We start from the raw sequence: 13,189 nt of genomic DNA on the forward strand, positions 1-13,189 counted from the left end.
CCTCACTTCTCTTGTTTCACAGGGAGGACGGTAATCTCTAATTTATTTATAACTATCCCACGTGTGAAATGAAAGTCAGAGCTGGTTATGTTTGGCTCCAGAGTCTACCACAGGTATAGGATCCTGTGAGAAATCCTTACTTGTCAGGCCTCTAATTTTATGCTCTGACAACCTTATGCCACAGCAATAATCTCTCTTAAGACTCAGCAACCAACCCAGTTGCAGTGCCAAGCTGCCCAGTTTAATTTGATCTTCCATGAACACTGGCTTTCCATGTAGGAACAGCACTATGAGGCTGAGGTGCACTTGTATGACTACATCCACAGAGTGAAAACACAGCCTTCCAAAATAGCTTGTGTCTGTCCTTTCGGTGGTCTGTCCAATGACCTCGCCCAAAGAAAAGGAGCATACCTTCCAAAAATATTATAATGGAGGCAGAAAGCAGTGTTCACTCCCAAGGGCAAAGCTGAGAATTAAAAAAAAAAAAAAAAATCACTGTCAAGCAAGACCCTTCTTTCTGTTTTTAATTTCAGAAAAGCTAGTTTGGTAAAGCTTGGGCTGGATGGCTTTCAAATGCAAATCCTCCAGGCTACTTTAGGTGAACTTGATATCATCTTTGAGTCAGACTCGTCTCTTAAAATGCAGCAGGACCAAAAAAGGACTTGTGATTAAGGAGACCTCACATCCTTGGTGTCCTGGAAGCATGCCAGAGTATGAGATGATATTTCAGTCCTTTGCATTCCTGAGAATGTCCTTTTGTCCCATGAAAGGCTGACATCTTCCTGTGTCATAACGAAATGATGAGACAGGGAGGGAGGTGTCTGTCTAATGAATCAGTCTAGAGAGCAGCTAGCAGACTGCTGGTAGGGTGATTGACTGTTGCTTTTTTGGGCTCTGTGATGAAGGGGTGTCAGACTCTGATGTTCATTCCTGTCCTCTGGCTGCCCCCTGTTGGCTGGCCCACCAGGTCTGCAATGGACCTGGCATCCCCCATGAGCAGTACTTGGAAGGGCTGGACGCAAATGGGAAGGATGTTCCATAGAAGCCATCACTTAAATTACAAAATAGTCTTTTTGTGTCCTTTAATGTGACATAAAGTGTTGTGGTGGTGTTTTTTTTTTTATATATATTTGTTCTTGTTTCTGTTTTTTCTCTTGCTAAACTATACAGTTTAAGTTGAAAAGGGTGATGACTGCATAATTAAGCTTTTGGAATTCTGTGCTGGAAGCTGGCAGCTGCTTTCATTTCTGCTTAGATTTACTTTCATTTCTGATTCATATTTTCTTTCAGTGGCTTTCTCGCACACAAAACCTCCTGTGCCAAAATCATTGCTAACTTTATAAGTATAAAATGGCTACATCTGCTAAAAATCACCCTTGTATGAAATAGCTGCATCCAAAACTCCAGACAGGTAAATTCTTCTCAGGTTATATTAAACATATAGAAATGTGAATTCCAGAAGTTCTACCCTCAGCTATTCAAACTCAAATTTTACTGTGGTGGGTGGGAACTTCAACAAGCTTCCTGAGGGGAGAATTGAGGCATTTCTGCTGTAAAGGAGATGGGAAAAATGTCATTTTTCTGCTAGCATAACCCATCTCCCCATAGATCCTCCTTTAGAAGGACATGAGAACTCTCCTCCTAGACTAGAGGGCCATCTAGCTCAGTACACTAGACTGACAGGGCTATCAGCAGATGCTTAGGAAAAGTGTATCAGCACAGGGCACATACAGCATGATCTTTCCTTTGGTGCATCCTCTTACCATCCAGAAGCCACCGTTTTTGAGACTTACTATGCAGAGGCTGGACAAGGCCTGTCACTTTTATAGCCACCAATGAACAAACTCAGTGTCTAAAAGTTGCCCTGTTACTCATAGATATTCACCTGTAGCCCTGCTAACTTTGTGAACTCCATGCAGCTCTAGATGCTTGTCTCTAGCATGATTTGACTAATGTATCATAAGTAATGCAGTGAACTAATCTCCCATTCTGGAGCACATTCCAATTCTATTATCTCAGCAAAGATCCCCTCATGCTCCTCCTCCTCCTCACCATGGTGTATGCAGGCAATTCACATCCAGCTGTGGATGGCAGCTTGTCCACCTTACAAGACAGCTGTGTGCAGCTGTTTTTTCAAGTAAGTTGTCAGTCGATATTGTCAGATATGGGCAGAAATAGTGTTCTGTGAGTCTCTGCAGTGGGGATATTCATGGAATGGCAGTCTTGTTTTGTCCCTTTGAGCATACAGAAGGAGCAGGAAGATCGCCCTTCATGACTCCATGCTGTGTGTAATGGACATCTCTCCATGAGGGATCCTAAGGTGTCTCTCTTGATGATCACAGTAACTTAGATGTTAACCTTATCAGCCTTATCCTGTGTGACTATTTTTCAAGCTCAGTTAGATTCCTGGAGACAGGAGCAATCCAAGATGCAGGACTTTCCCAGGCCTCCAATTTAAGGTGATCATGAAGTGAAATGGAGCCAAGAAGAGCCAAGTAAGAACCTCCAAATGCTCATGCTGTCATAAAGACCATGTCCTTTTAGCAGAGGATGCATAGGAGGCCAAGAGAAGTTGCATAACAGTGCTATGACACGTTTTCCCATGAGAAGCACAGCCCTGCTTTCCAGGCTTTCCAAGAATCTTCTCTAGTGGCTGTGCCAATACATTCTGCACTGCACCCCAAGACAGCTGGAGGCCAAGTAATCTGACCTACCTGTAGCTATATGAGACTTTCAGCAACTGTTGACTTCAGAAGACAAAGATCATGCTGTAAGGCTGAATTACTCTTTTGAGATGGGAAATGAACAGAAATAGGATTCAAAGCTGATGCCCAGAAAAGGTAATGGAAAAAAAACATGCATGCAATCTGTGAGCATGGATTCTTTACTCCAGCAGGTGCCAGTCTGCTGCATTTGCAGATGGTATATCAAGAGTGCCCCGATGGCTAGTTAGAGCAATTCCTGCACTAATGTGAACAGAGATTTTGATTTCACGGTCTGAAATAAAATGACCCAAATATAATTATGCAAGCTTATTAATTTATTTGCTATGGGTCGGTAGCCCTTCATAGTCTATAACACCAGTTACATGAAGGGCCAGGGGGATTAAAGCTCAAATTTAGCAGAGTTGGATTCCTATATGGAAATTGGAAGAAACGAAGCACTAAATTGCATGTTTTATGATGATATCTTATTAAGAAAAAAATTAATGCCCAACTTTGAAAGCACCAAATTCATTCTGAACAGAAGCAGTACAAAACAGCCTCATGAAGGTTTGAACTGAATGATATATAAGCAAGTTATGTCCCCCTGTCCAAGTGCTGGAAACATGGACAAATCTTGAAAGTTACCAGCTCAGGATGGCAAATATAACATGGACTTTCTCCTTGCAGAGGGAAATTCTACAATGGTGCCAGAGGCATTACCGGCAGATTTAGTAAAGCTAGGGTACTGCGTAAAGCATGTGTCTTGGTTTTGAGACAAATTTCAGGAGAAAACACCCTAGAATGAGCATTTCCTCTAAGGAGAAAGGGTTTCAATATTTTCCTTTTCTTTTACCAGTGAGAGAAATGGATACCAGGAGCTGAAAGTGAAAAAAATGGAGTTTATTAAGAGAGAGAAAAAAACAAACAGGGTTTCTGCAAGGCACAGAAAAAGAAAGAAAAAGGAAATTGAATAAATGCTAGATATTGAAATTGTGCATGGCAGCCTATGTTCTTCTTGATGACATCTGATGCTTTGTCCTCAGGGTTCTGTGAGCATTTCAGAGTTTAGTATATGGAAGTATTAGATCCTTCTCCTACAAAACAGAAGGGGGGTTATTGGATCAGACCCTTCCATTCCCAATGTAATAGGCTGTTATGATATAAGAATTGTGAGAATTGAGTGAATGACTATGGTTTAATCACACTGCACTGTATTTGGGGGCTTAAACAAGACAAAGAGCCTGTCCCACACAAAGTCAAATGCAGCAGGGATGAAAGGAGTTGGGCATTTAGTCTGGGTGCTGCCAAACACATGTGGAGTCTTTGTTGACTTTCTCAGTAAACTATTACATCTGTGTGCCAGAGTGGAGGAGCCACTGGATCAATGCATAGATCACAGAATCCATTAGGATCACGGAATGTTCTGCATTGGAAGGGACCCCAAGGATCATCAAGTCCAACTCTTAAGTGGATGGCTCAGATATCACAGTATACTTTTCTCACATGCAAAAGCTGGCCCTGTAGGCCCTCCCAGCTAGCGCTAGAGGTAATCAGGACCTTCACTTAGAGCACCTCAAAAGGGCACAAACTTTGACCATTGTGAACTTGATTTGAGCCAGAGAGCCAAAAGCAAGGGAAAAGCACACCTGCCTCAACTCTTCAAACTACCTCTTAAGGGCTTTTATCTTACATGGGGATATAAAACACTACTTTGTGTTTCCTCCTTCAAAACTGTCTTGATATGTGTAGTGGAAAATCAAGGAATAAAACTTTCCATCAGGGATAAAAATTAAACCTCATTCATTTTTTTCCATTAGTTTTTCTCCCTGCTTTCTCCGTTCATGAGAAGGATACATATGATGGCTATGTCTGTGTCAATGGTGGAGTTCATGGCTTCACCTCAAAAGACACTTCATACCTAAGTGACATTCTGGTGGCCTTCATAACATAGCCCAGCTCATACACTTAATATTAGATAAGATGGCTAAGTGTCTTTCCTCAGAAGAGGGAGCTGTGAGGTTGAACCCTCTTAGGTATAAAGAATATGAAACTGGAGCTCACTTCCTGGATAAGCATCCCAAGGTGATGGGAAAGGATTGTGCCTGAGGTGTGATAATGTACCAGCTCCTCTTCCAGAGTTACTACTAGATTGGTTTTTTGAGGTACATGCAGCCAATGGGAGATAGCAAGTTCTGAAGCTCAGCATACACACTAGTATTTATAGAATGTTTTGTGCCATATCCTGTAATTAGGACTAACCTTGATAATGCTGATTTACCTAGCCTTTTAATGGAAAAAAGCCTTGCTGTTAAATTAAATGACTGCCCTATTTTTTTATTTTTTTTTTTAAGAGTGTCTGGACTACTACACATGGCTGTAATGCTCTCCCAAATTGGAGTAAAGATGATGCATTTGACTTAGGCAATAAAAGTGAATCCTGCATGTGATTATTTGATTGCAATTCATAGAAGTTTATTATAGAAATGTAAGAAGGAATAACAGCATCACTTTAGAGGAAGATAAAAAAACCCTGACCCTAATCTTCTCTCTGCACTGAAATGAAACCCAAAGTTATTCCAAATTAATTTTATAGAAGGAGTCTTATCAGGTCTCTACTCATGCTTGACATCTTACCAAGTTCTTTCCCTCCTGGTGCTTTTCTCACAGGACACAATGAAATTTAGCATTCATAAATTGCTCAGGGCCTTTTGTAAAATCCCAGCCCATGATATCAGGACCTTCTTTCCTTGTTCTGAAGATCTTGACGCTGGACTCAGATTTTTCATCAGTCTCTAGCTGGGGTCTGCATGCCACTGCATCCAAATCACACATCTTCCAGGGCAGAGAAGTTTCTGAGGATGCTTCAGCACCATAAGACATGGTGAGTAATGGGTTTTTTGATAGTGATGATAAGGGGCATGTAGAGAAGTGTGAGGATCACTTTACGCCTCAGTGGCTTCTGTGCAGTATAGAATCATAAGATAGAGTGGTTTATGTTGGAAAAGAGCCTTAAGAACATTGAGTCCAAATGTAAACCAAACACTACCAAGGCCACCCATAAACCATGTCCCTAAGAGAGCATACCGTCATTTACCTTCCTACAGTAGGTAGCCCAGATAAACTAGTTTTGCAATACCAAGCTGGAGGGATGCTCAGTGCAGCTGCAGCAGAATGCAGCAAGGCATGGATTGCACCTTAGGATGGAGGTGCTGAAGTAGCTCACACAGCCCCGTGCCATATCAGCTTCACCCTTTAGGAGTATACAAGCTGTCTGGTTTAAAGCTCTGCCTGCATGATCTCTGCCTTCAGTGCTGTATACCCCACGCTTGTAGAGAAAGAATGGCAACAGGGATAATAGAAGGCTTTGGTTAAGCATTGAGCTAAGGAATAGATGTAAGCCTTCAATTTTCCCCTGGCTCTTGAGATGTTCCCATACAGCTCAGCTTGTATGAAGGAAACTGTAGGAGCGAAAAACTATCTCTGCTAGGGGAAGAGGTTGGGTTGACAATGGTTAAGTTAAACTCTTACTCTCGGGAAAACACTTAGGAGAAGTCCACTTACCATGGCTGTGTGGGCTGGTCATTTTAAAAGTGGGGTTCTTATCTGACAGCCTTTCCACAATTTTTTTCCCCTAGAACTTGCATTTGTCTGCCAAAGGACAGCTGATGTACTGGTGCTGTTGCTCCCACAGTGCCACAGTCATAATTCTTCTTGTATTGCATAACAGAACTCCTCATCAACACCTCATGGCTGCAGGGTCAGGATTTAATTAAAACATCATAAAGATGTCTTTGGGGAACTGGACACAAGATTATTCTGAATGCAATGCAGTATTGCAGGAAAAATGTGACTCTGTCTACTCGAGTGTAACCAGGGCACAATTTAGGTGACCAAGAAAGAGCAGCCAAAACATATAGGATCAAGCAGATGATATAGAGTAAGCTTGTTTTAATGAAAATATACATAAGATGTGCTTATTTCCAGTATGCTTTTGTGAGCAGCATTTGCTTGAATTCTACTAGAAAATTAAAAGGTGCTGCCAAAGTAAGAGTGCTGAAGCCTGGGAAGGGGAAGGAGCAAAATCAGTATATCTACTCGAAATCTTGTTTGAAACACCTTAAAAGGTCTCTGATGTCAGGAAGAGGTTGTAAATGAAACTCCCAAATAATCCTAGGAATACTTTGTGTCTAATTTAATTAATTTCATTTTGTTATACCAGATTATGAAGTGAGAAAGACAAACTTCTACCACAGTTATCACTGTGCCTTCACCTAGAAAATTACAAGGACTGTGTTTGTATCTGTCTCACTTCTGTTAAGTTGGATCTGCGGTAACTCCTACACCCCTGGTTTTGAGCTTTAGTCCTGAAAGGTTTGATTCACCACCAAATACCTTCCATTTCATTGTCATAATTGCATTGATTTCAGCTAAATTCTGTGAAGTTATTTTGCGATGATAGAGCAGTAATTTAAAAAAAAAAAAAATCCTGTAAAAGTCTTATGGATCCTTTTTGATTTTAAAAAGTTCATTTTAGTGGTTCTGTCTCTTAAGAATTAAAATGATCCAATCAACAGATTGACAACAATGCCTTTGTCACCTTTTCTATGGTCTGTATGTGTGTGAGAGAGGGAGGGGACAGGATGGGGGGGTGTCCCTGGGTTATGTCTTTCCAGCCTGTCTGGCTTCCACTGATCCCTGGTTCCAGCAGCGGTGCTAGTTCACTGCCCAAAGGATAGGACACTTTCTTTTTGGTTTTGAGCCAGAGCTGCGGACTGCCAGGGAAGAGAAGGACCTGACACTGCCTGCCACTGCTGCAAATGGTGATAACTCTATTGATTTCAGTGGCATCAGGCAGCTTCAGAGCCAGAGAGAATGCCTGGCCTGACAGGATTGGTTCCTGTGTGAGGAAGGACAATTTTATTCTCCCAGCATTCCTGGATCATACACAAGGAGTTACAAAAGGAAATGCTAAAGAGAAGGTGATACATCAACTCTTTGGGATTGGTGATTCATTTTGTATGACATTTACTATTTTTCTTAAAGTAAAAATTGGATAACAGTGTTTCCTTTCTACCCCAAACTAAGGTTCATGGCCAAGTTTTTAAATATACATATTCAAATCAGCCATTTAGGAAATTCATAGCATAAGCCAGTCAACACTCACTAAGCCATTTTTCCTCTAGTAGGAAAAATCAAATCTCTGGGGAAATATTCCATTTATTAGGTTCTCAGGAGAAATAAAGGATAAGAACTGTAAAGATGAAGTTGGCAGCCAAGGATGAGGGTAAGGACTCAAAAGAAACCCATCAATTCCCGAGGGAATGTGCAAATTCCTCTAATAGACTTGTGTCATCTTTACTGGAAGCTGTTTAAACATGGCTAAGATTGTCAATGTTTGGCTGTACTACTGTGCCTCTGCTAGAGACTAACAGTGGTTTCAGTGGGTCAAATGCCTGACATAATTACTGCCTGGGTTCAGGGTGCTTGGGAGGGCTTTTCTCATCCTTCATACAAATTCTCCCATGCCATGGTGATGAAAGACTGGCTACTTCACTTCCTCAGCACCACCAGCTCTTTGCTCACACCAGCCAAGGGACTTTCTCTGCTCCATTGAGTCTGAAGGATTTAAAGTGGAGGCTTTTATCGGAGGTCCACGAAATGCCTTTCTGCTCCCTGCACTCCTTCATAAACCATGACTGGCCTACTTGCCTTTCATCACATGAAACTCCATTTCCAGTGCATAGATTCCTTGGATCTCAAGCAAGTGTGTGTTCTGAAGCATTAAAATGCAAACCTCAGCATGGGACTTATGAGGGTCACATGTCATCTTGCTGTCATCGTCTTCCTTGGGCTTTTCATGCTCATAACTGTACTGTTTTTTCCAACACTTTAAGATGTAAATTTGAGTATTAAATATTATATTCACTGCTTGGGTTTTGCTTTCTCCTATCTCACCTGTGGTTCATTTTCACAAGTTGTTGTTTGTTGTATAAAAGATTCTGCCTCATTTTTTCCTGAATATATTTCTGTCCTGGTTAATAGGCAATGTTAATTATGTCAGCATAAAGAGAGGTACATTTTTTTCTTCATATTGTACACATTGCTTAACTGCATTTGGCTTGCCTCTAATCAGAAGCTGGTTTTATGTGCTCCTTAAGGAATAATTAAAAAGTTTTTTTTTTCTGTTTGTTTGGTCAATTGGTTTGGTGGGGGTTTTTTCAGCAAGCAGCAAGGAAAAGTTTTCTCCATTCCACAGGCTGGCTATGAACTCACCTGTACAGGCAATGCTTCTTTATCCAAATTTGTAATTAATTCTATAGACATTCATCTGTCTGTCTATCCATGCATCTATTCTTTGCCACAATTATTTATATTGCCCCATCTGGAAAGGTTTCTATGAGCATTTAAGGGACACAATATTCTCACTGTACTGAGAGGGTTTGTCAGTCAAATGTGGCTGGGAGTGTGCATTGCTGTGCAGAATGTGGATGCTTAACCTTCTTTGCAGCTCCCAAGAAGGTCCCATATATTTGATAGTTCATGGTCCTGCTAATTGAAAATAGTTCTAAATTTACGTTCTGAGGTAATCTATTAGCGTTTTCCTCAAGATTTTTCATCCCCCTGTGTCTTCTTGAATTTGCATCTGGTTAGTATGCCAGAGAGTAAACAAATCGTGCCTGCCTGGTTCTTACCTCCCATCCTTCTGTCCCCCTCTCAGGATAGATTCTTTCTAGTCTCCGCTTCTCTTCTTTTTCTCTGATTTTTGCAGGAGTGCAAAGGACATGGAGAGAAAGAGATGGGTGACCACACTTTCTGAGATGAAGAAAAGAATCTGCATTTTTTAAATATAAGGATGGAATAAAGTGGTTTCTTCTTTGTGTATGTAATGGGGATTTGGGATCTCATCCATCCCTTCTGGAACTATGTGTTATGACCTCTGGGAAGGTTCTCTGAAGATGAATATGGTTCTGTCACAGGAGTAAGTTTTGTTTCTAAGTTTTTTGTATTTTTTTAAAATTAGAGTGTGACACGACATTTGAAGTCTAAATGATGCAGTAGTTTCAGAGGTGATGACCATCAAAAGGTCTAACTGGCTTCATTTACAGTTGTGATCCTCAAGTGATCAGACTAACTGAGAAGGTCCCCTAAGTCCTGAAATGTGTAACTGAAGTCCTACACATTTGAAAACTCAGCTCTTGGTGTTTCCAGGTCATCAGCAAAGTTTTACCACATGACATAGAATTAAAGAAATTAATACCTAGAGAATGAGGCCAAATGCTTTCTCTAGATGCTTCTAATGTATTTACTACTGCAAAAATCACGAAACATAGAGTAAGGGTTTCCCTGATTTTCTTAAATGTTTAAACTTTTTATAACTTTCATGAAAAAGCCCCGAAGAAATATAACAAATAAATAATGTTGAATGTTGTTAACAATCGAAATATAAAATGCTTTTATTTTACAATAAGGCAGGGATAAAACTAACAGAATAACAGTCAGACATAAAAGATTAAACAAAATGAGGTGTCCTTGGCCAAGGACAGGTTAATTTTTGTGTAGCAGCCATGTGGAGGCAGAGGCGGAAGCTGTGTGGGTGTGGCCAAGACTCTGATTTTATTCCATACCATCTTAAGTCATTGCCAGGAGCTAAGGGGAAAGGGACTCTTTTGCTTTCAGGAAAAAAGGTCATGGGAAAGCATGGTGGGAAAATGGTCTATCCTCCAATTTTTTCCATCATCCTGGGTTTGGTGAGCATTTTGTATGTAAATCACCCTCTGTACATTTTTATTACTAGTATGTTGCTGCTACTGTTAGTTTTCTTACCTCATTGCTTTCCAGTAAATTGTCCCTATCTCAGGGATAGGGACAATGGAACTTCCCCAGTTCAGTACTACACCTAAAAGAAAAGCAAACCACTCCTGCACATCAGTTCCTTTCAGTTAGGGGTCTTCCAGAACCAGGAGGACTGCATCACTGTGTCACCCTGGGGCAAGGGAGGAAGTCTAGTGCTTGCTCTACACCCAAGATGAAGTGAAACTCTTGAGGGAGCAGAATAGACTTGACTTCTCCTTGTCTATTCATATAACATGAAACTAGACATTGTCTGTCAGTACTTGTATTGTAAATCCCTTAAGCAGAGCCAGATACCTTTGCATTCTACACAGATACTCAGAGTTTATGTGGATAAAAGCTCCCTAAGGGGGGACCGTGGCTCAGATCCGATAAAATATTCAGGTTTCTCACTTCCCACTTAAATCAATGATCAGCTATTAACTGCCAAGCATTTCAGAAGTAATCCTAGTGCCATGGAAAGATCAAAGAGGAGCAAGACCTTAACTTGGTTGTGAGATATTTGTACAAGGAATGAGGTATTTCTGGAGACCAAGACATATAAAAGGTAGAAAAAGAGACCAATATAAAGAAAAGAGCCATAAACTAGATTTTGGAATTAATGAAGGAATTCTGTGCATCCAGAGTATTGTTTGTGTGGACAATGATTAGAAGAAGAATGAGAACAAGAAAGATCAAGAGAAATATTACTTCTGATTTAGCTCAATTATATAATTCTTGCATTACCACAGAAAATCAATCTGAATGTGGATTATCATAACAGTTTAATTTACATTAAAGCACCAACAAAGCAACACCAATGACGATAACTTCTTAAAAATCTCCATCTTGGATTGTTTTGAGTAGCAACATAAAATACTATAACAATTGATGTGGCATCCAAGTACACTTAGAAGAAGCAGGAAAGCAGGAAAGAAGGTGATCTGAGGAATATCAGAGATTTGAAGTTTATCAAAAATGAGAAGTTTCTAGAGAAAAAAAGTGGAAGACTGAGGAGATAAGAGACATAAAAGCCAATGGAGAATAGGATTTGAGGTATGTTGAAGTCACCTGAGAGAGCCAGAAGGGTGATATATTTCACAATTATAAGATTACTTTGCTATGATGAGGTACTTTTTTTTTTGTGGATTGCTAGAGAGGTATTGGAAAGAGACTAGGGTAGAAGTGGAGGAAAGGACTTCTGATGTTTACTGCAAGAAGCATATTCAATAAAGCTGAAGGGGAAATGGAGAGGTTAATGGGAAAGCAGGGAGAGGAGGATCAGAGACAATATTATTTTTTCTTTTTTTTTTTTTCCCCCAAGACATGCTGTGAAAGAGGAGTCCGAAGAGACTAAGCTGCTGAGGAGTAAGCTACAGAAAGGTCATACAAGAGTTTGTGTCATGAATTGAAGCATCTGTGGCAGCTAGATGGGCTGTAAGAGCAGGGGAAGCATCAGTGTTTGGCTGAGAGCTGTGTTTGGCTAAGAGGAAGTAAAGTGGATGGTCCTTTCCATGGGCAAGAGGAGTTATGAAGGAGCTACAAATGTGGTAAAAACATGAGGGAACAACACGTGAAGCTGCAGGTGAAGAAACTTCATTGATAACTGAGGATGACATCTCAGATGAAAGACTGAGTTGTAAAGAACCAGGAGAATCCAGAGCTAAAATTAGAGGGAAAGGCTGCTGGGAGAGAAATTGGAGAGATAAGAGAAGGATTGAGGTGAAAAGAAGTATCAGCTATGGTGTTGTGTAGTGGATAAAGAATGAGAAAGGGAAGGAGGAAAGGCTTAGAGGGAAGCTCAAACTTTTCCACCACAGTCAAAACCAGGAAGGGGAGAGGGAGAAAAGTCTTCTGTAAGTGAAGGTAGTTGCAGACAACAGACAGAGACTTAATCTTTGCCAGGAGGAGGTTTTAGTAACTCCTGATGGAAAATTGGAAAAGCCTGCTTCCTCAGCTCCCAGAGGGTAAAGAGGGGGATGGAGACAGAATAAACTTAACAGTGTCTGTGAAAAGCTTAGATACAAGGGGATAGGAATGTGCCATAAGGAAAGAAGGTAGATTATAATCCTTAAGATTTATTTTCAAAACCTTATTAACCATATTCACAGCAAAGCTGTGAGAGATTGAAGCATAGAAAGAAGATTTCAGGAGACACTGCTTTAAAATATACCTGCCAGGATCCAGTTCTTGTAAAATCATCTTAATTTCCCCTGATTTTGTCTGGATAGAGTTCAAAAGCCTTTTAAATCTTGCTTTGGCCTTCTGCCTTCATAGCTGTTTATTTCCTATGACTTTTATCCAACTCAAACTTTGGGGCCTATTTCACTGAGCTGTGCTTTGAAATTTAGCTGAGACATTCTGTCCTTCTTAGACCAATATCTTAAATGACTGGAACTCCATAATGGTATGAACCTTTTTGTGATTAGTGAAAGAAAACAGTGACGCTGGCTGCTTACTAAAAGCCTGGTGTCAGACAAGACAGTCCGACTTATAGACAACCTTCAAACAGAGCTGACAGCAGATGGGACCTTCTGTTCTGCAGGCTTTTGATATAGTTCCACATTTTTTTTCATCTAAAATCAAGACTAAAAAGTAAAAATATAAAATCTGACACTTCTTATAACACAGTAAAGTTCTGTGAAAAATTCTGT

At 40.5% G+C, this 13,189-nt stretch overlaps 1 long non-coding RNA gene across 2 annotated transcripts; it reads left to right on the forward strand.

The window, feature by feature from the left end:
• The first annotated feature begins 2,742 nt into the window (after positions 1–2,742).
• On the forward strand, positions 2,743–9,579 carry LOC106628371 (uncharacterized). 2 transcript variants are annotated; one of them, XR_001331748.2, is made up of 3 exons: positions 2,743–2,840; positions 5,373–5,586; positions 9,475–9,579. It is a non-coding gene; the product is annotated as an uncharacterized LOC106628371 (long non-coding RNA). The 2 variants fall into 2 exon arrangements; XR_001331749.2 differs by lacking the exon at positions 9,475–9,579 and adding an exon at positions 6,925–7,233.
• Positions 9,580–13,189: the final 3,610 nt, after the last annotated feature.

Source organism: Pseudopodoces humilis, chromosome 3 (genome assembly GCF_049639895.1).
Source record: "Pseudopodoces humilis isolate 2021_Gansu_Grassland_sample_001 chromosome 3, ASM4963989v1, whole genome shotgun sequence".
NCBI classification, from domain to species: domain Eukaryota; kingdom Metazoa; phylum Chordata; class Aves; order Passeriformes; family Paridae; genus Pseudopodoces; species Pseudopodoces humilis.